This window comes from Panicum virgatum, chromosome 4K (assembly GCF_016808335.1).
Source record: "Panicum virgatum strain AP13 chromosome 4K, P.virgatum_v5, whole genome shotgun sequence".
NCBI classification, from domain to species: domain Eukaryota; kingdom Viridiplantae; phylum Streptophyta; class Magnoliopsida; order Poales; family Poaceae; genus Panicum; species Panicum virgatum.
This window is the reverse complement of record NC_053139.1, coordinates 16,845,923-16,851,922: the sequence shown is the minus strand read 5'-3', so window position 1 is coordinate 16,851,922 and position 6,000 is coordinate 16,845,923.

Here is a 6,000-nt window from a genome sequence, read left to right as displayed (position 1 = left end):
TAATATTATTAAGCAATCAACTCTATCATCACTACAACATATATGGGCTTCTGCGACGTTTCATTTATGTCACTAAAAGTGGCATTTTCGTCATCAATCATAATCTGTGACACTTGCGTGACGAAAATCGATCCGTCGCCTATACCATGTCATAAAAGGTCTTCTGCGACAAGATGTTTCTTTGTCACAAATTTTGTGACGATCATTACAGTGTCAATAACTTGTGACGCTTGCTTTTCGTCATTACGGAGCCTAAAAAAGTCATGGAATCAATGTCATGGCTGACTATGCTAGTGCCACCTAGGACAGAAAATGTCACAAAATTTTAACCTTACCTGACATGTCGATGATTAGGATGTCACGTGGCAGTCCCTTTGTGACGATTTGATTCATCATAAAAGTTTAGCAGCCCGGCAAACCATTAACGGGGCCAATTTGTTTTAGGCTAGGCCCACTTAATTTTGGATTGGACCAATAGAATATACAACAATACCTTTAAACAATATATGCCCATTTAGCCCAAAAAGGCCCAATTGACAGCCCAAATGGCCCAAAGAAAATTTAAAATCAAATAATTCATAATCAATCTTAGATAGCCATATAGTACTCCACAATTGCAAAATTCTAGACAGGTACATGTTACAGTATTAAAATCTCAAAGAATGCAACTCATCCTGGTAAGCTAAGATTTGCTACTTGCTTCTGATTACCACCCTGCTTCTGACTCTCAACTTCAGACTCAAGTTCTTGTTCACGTGCAGAAACATCAGACTTGGTGCTCCTCTTTGCAGCTGCTGGCTCAAGGAAAATTTTTGAAGAAATCTTAAAAAAACGCAGCCGGGGCGGGGGGTGTGAACGGACCCCACCGTTTTTCATTAAGAGGAAGTGACTACAGCTTCACCTGGCCGCGGAAAAACTCCCGCACCCTGGCCCATGCCCGAGAGGGCCAAGCCTTGCGGCGAGCACAACGAGGGGATTTTTTTTACCCACGAGCGGAAATTTGTCCCAACACATAATTGGCCAGGGCCTTGTACCTGGAACTCTAAAAAAGACTATCACAGTCAAATTACATGATGAATGAAAGCAATACTGAGAATCTGAGATCACAAGCTACTAGCATGCCTGCTACAAATCTATATGAACTACCCAAATAAATTCAGCTCGAACCATAGAGATTAAGGGTTTGTCTGCATATTTATTTCTTTTTTAGGGTTTGATTTCACCTCAACTTTTACTCATACTAGGCAAATATGTCCATACGTTGCAACAGACAAAATTGGTGTGTGTGTGTGTGTCCAACTCAAAGAAAACACGTCAAAAAATGAAACTGACGAGATCAAGAAATACTTAGAGATGAGATACATATCAACAACTGAGGCATGTTGGAGACTATTCCAGTTTGAACTCAACTATCGAGATCCACCCATCGAGAGGCTGAATTTCCATCTCGAGAATGAACAACAAGTTATCTTAGACTCTACTGATATAAGAAGCATAGTCATAAGGGAGAGAGTGAAGGAAACTAAGTTCACTAAATGGATGGAGGCAAATAAACAGCATGAAGAAGCAAGAGAGTTGACATATGCAGATTTCCCTACTAGATGGGTATGGAAAGCAAAAGAAAAGAAATGAGAAAAAAAGAAAACAAGGATATGCAATAGGAAGGATCTACTATGCACATCCAAAAAGTGGAGAAAGGTACTACCCCCGGATGCTGCTAAACACTATCGAAGGATACACATCATATGAAGACATAAAAACAGTGGCTGGAGTTGTACATGCAACATCTTAAGAAGCATGCCAGGCAATGGGTTTTCTTGATGACGACAATGAATGGATCGAATGTGTCAACAAAGCAGCTAACTGGGCTACTGGAACACAACTACGATAACTATTCACAACCATTTTGTGCCATTGTGAAGTAACTGAATAGTTATAATAACAGTTTTCAGCCCTCGTTTAAAGACATCATGTACGGCCAAAAACAAATGAATGACAACATTAGTGAGAAATTTCTTGCTAATGATAAAATTCTTGAATCTTTGGCTATGCAACTAGATGGGGTTAACTTTGTTATTAAAAATCAGTTGAGTTTCAAAGAATTGATAGAAACTAAAGTAACTCAGCTAGCCTCATCCTGTCGTAACCATAATACAGGGGACCTACCCGAGCAACCGGGAGTGAACCCAAAAGAAAGTGTGAATGCGGTAACTGTGCGGGCAAGACAATCCGCACAGAAACCACCTCTTCTGCAGGATGTAGGAACACGGCAAAAGACCGTAACTGCTAGGAATACTGATGCTGAAGACGGGGTGTTGGAGGCCAAAAGAATCCAACACCATTGCTACCCAGGAAGACCCCGTGGAAGCCCCTAGAACTTCATGGGACTATCACGATACAACCGCCTTCCCGTTTCTAGAGTGGAAAAGGAGGCCGGTGGCCGACGAGCAATTCGGCAAGTTCGTCGAGGTAATTAAGAAGCTTTATGGAAACACACCACTTCTTGATACCGTGCAGGTGCCCACGTACACCAAGTATCTCAAGGATATCCTTGGCAATAAGAGGGACCTGCTGACCACCGAGGTCGTGCAGCTTGCGGGTGAGTGTAGCACAGCTGTACTCAACCCTCTCCTGGAGAAGAAGAAGAAACTAGGATGCCCCACCATCACATGTTCCATCGGAACTCAACACTTTAAGCACGCTCTTTGCGATCTGCGAGCAAGCATCAGCATCATGCCAAAGGTAATTTATGATAAGCTCCTACTGCCACGTGTTTTCAGCTAACAGACCAATGGGTTCGTCATCTCACGGGGATGGCCAAGGATATTCCGGTGAAAATACGGAATTTCTTTGTCCCCATTGATTTCTTCATTCTCGATATGGAAGTCGACACCAAGATCTCTCTCATATTGGGGTGGCCATTCTTGAGTATGAAAACCGCACACATTGATGCGGGAGTTGGAGTAATCCAACTCAACATCAATTGGCAGAAGGAGAGATTTGGCTTCAGACTGAAGGATGAACAATGCTCACAGATCAAAAGTTTCAACCGAAAGGAATCCGTGAAAGAGCTGGAGAAGCCATATACCCCATCCAACTCTACCCTCATCGAATTCGTGGAGAATCTTTGAACTCGGGAGGAGATCAAGGTGTATAACCAACGGAACGCGAAACGGAATATCCAATGTAAAAAATTTCTAGAATTTGGGAAGAAAGAGATCGAAGTAACTCTGCCTATGGTGGAAGAAAGCGTCTCCACCAATTTCTCCATCACGTGACGATGACCAAACCCAAGGTATGGATAGTCTCGCTCGAGACGAGAAACTCGAGCCCTTGCCATGAGGTACATGGTAGTTATCCACTCCTGCATTTGCAAATAGGATAGTTTATATTCTTGCATAAGTTTTCCCTTTCACATCATGGCATGTTTAAATTTTCGCAAATGCATTCTTTCAATTTTACATTGCATACAAAAAAAAAATCGGCCAAGATGGTAGACCTACTGAGCTTCATTCAAGCTTGGGGGGATGCCAATGTATCCAGATAAGTCATCTGACCTGTCCTTTCATCTTGTGTCCTAAAAAAATAGTTAGTTTGAGTCATTCAAAAAAAAGAGAATAAAATAAAAAACAAAATAAATAAATAAAATACAAAAAAATGTTTCATGCTTTGAATAAAACTCCTAACACATATGTGTGGAAATCCGTGTAAGCTCTTATCATGGAGATGATGAATAGTTGCCCTGTCCATGCTTTGCAAGTACCTCGTATACAACTTTTTACTCTCTTAATACTTGAAATGTTAGCTCATGGAAATATCACTAAAATTTTGGTTTGAGTGGGAGTATGAGCTTGATTTCCAAGTCTAAGTTGTTGTGAGATTTGAGATAGCCCGAACCGGAATAAAACTGCTTTCTCTAGTAGGGAACCTCTCTGAATTTCTTTAAAGTAAAATATGGTAAAGATTTCCCCTTTGGTATACATGTCCTACCCAGAGCCATAATGTTCTATCATATGAACCGATATAAGCTATCTTGAGTTATTTTGAGCTTTGCCGAATGGTGAGTCCGTTCGAGGGAGGTACTTGTCATCTACCGATCTATCTCCTTTGCGTACCCATTGTTTGCTAGCCTCAAATGTCTGGCATGTCAATTACCTACTCCGGGTATTGATATCCTCCTTCGCCAGACAATTCTCCTCACAACAAAACCAAAAATCTCCATAGTGAGCCTATCCATCTCAAATGGTCTATCCAAGAAATGCTCCCTTCCAATGACTCTATCATTATGGAGTACGAGTCATCTTCTTAAAAAAACAAACTACAGCAAAAAAAAGAGACAAGACCCATACCTCCACTCTAGAGAGTTGAAATAAGGAGCTCAAATAAAAGACCAATTTTTTTTTCTAAGTGTGAGTCCATTTCCTCCCTCTCCCCTGAACATTTTACCTCCCATAAGATTGGGATTTGATCGAGTGCATATCTCTTGCGAACCACTGTTCGGCTCGGCAACACAAGTAACCAAGGTACGCTGCACTCTTTCTACCTAAAACTCCACATATCAGCCTTAGCGTAGGAAGAAGTTGGTCAAAATTTCTGATCATGGTGAGGATCATACACCTTGAGCACTTGAGAGTACCATTTGGGGAATCTTAAACCACTTTTTGAAAACTTGAAAATATTTCGAGATAGGAACCTGAATAGGAAGCAGGAAATATTCCGGTAAAGGTTGTTCACTCTCTCAACCACCCAAGACGAGGGATGAAATGCCAGAGCACCATCTACCAGAAACCATAGTATGATCCAACTCATTCACAGTACATATGGGTTAGAGTAATATGTTGAGCACAAGGTATTTACGGGGTATGAGCATTGATGCAACTCCTAATCCACCGATGCTCAGCCTTAGCTTTGCTCGAGGACGAGCACAAGTTTAAGCTTGGGGGGAGGAGGTGTTGACGGCCATTATTTTCCATTCTGACCATCAACTTCTCGGAAATAAATTGAGTCTTGCACCATGTTCCACACATATTTTACCTATTTCTAACAAATTCCACAAGTTCTGATGGTTTGAGATGTTTTGCAGGATTATGCTCAGAATATGCAAGAAATAACATTAAATGGAGCATCTACAAGGATGGTGAAGCATGGATATAATATGACACCATTATAAACATTGTCAAATGCCAAATTTTACATTGCCATGTTGAAGAGCTTGTTGAAATGATCGAATTGGACACTTGGTTCACCCAATTTGGAGTCGGGACGCAAAAGTTATGCAAATTACAAGTTCCGGACTCGGGTTGTGCAGAGGTTGCAGGCCGGCCGGCCTCACCTAGGCCGGCCGGCCCGGCACCTTTGCCAAACACATCTTGCCTTGCCACAAGACCATTAGGGACCCTCCAATGGACCCCTATGCATTGGATATACAAGCAAATACAAAAGTTATGACTGAAAGGCCTAGCACATAGATTAAAGGACCCATTTGCAGCACTTGCAGAGATCTTTTGGCCCGGAGCACCACTATGGACTTCATGCACCATTTGATCAAGACGTCAGTGAAATGAAGGGCCGAGATGTGCCAACTCCAGGCCGGCCGGCCTACAATTTTCAGCATTGAAGCCAAGCAACCTACACTGTCATCTAGAGAAGATCAGGAGCGTCCACGAGAAGGTCGGCGCCAAATGGCAAGAATCCCAGGCCGGCCAGCCTAGGGGAGGCCGGTCAGCCCCACTTTGTAGCATCTCAGCCTCAGCTTCGTGTGGAAGCTACGTCAACCGACCCTCTTGCGTACAACCGACGCCTCGGCCAAATACTGACCTCTAGCTAGTATAAATAGAGAGCAACACCCTCACTCTCAACACACACCAAAAGGAGGTCTCTCTTCTCTCACTTTTACTTTCTAGAGTAGGTTAGGTAGTTGGGAGTTAGAGTCGAGGCGAGCTTGTCTCGGGATTCCGGAGTCGTCATCGGAAGTCGGTATAAGCTCTTGTATCTTTTCCT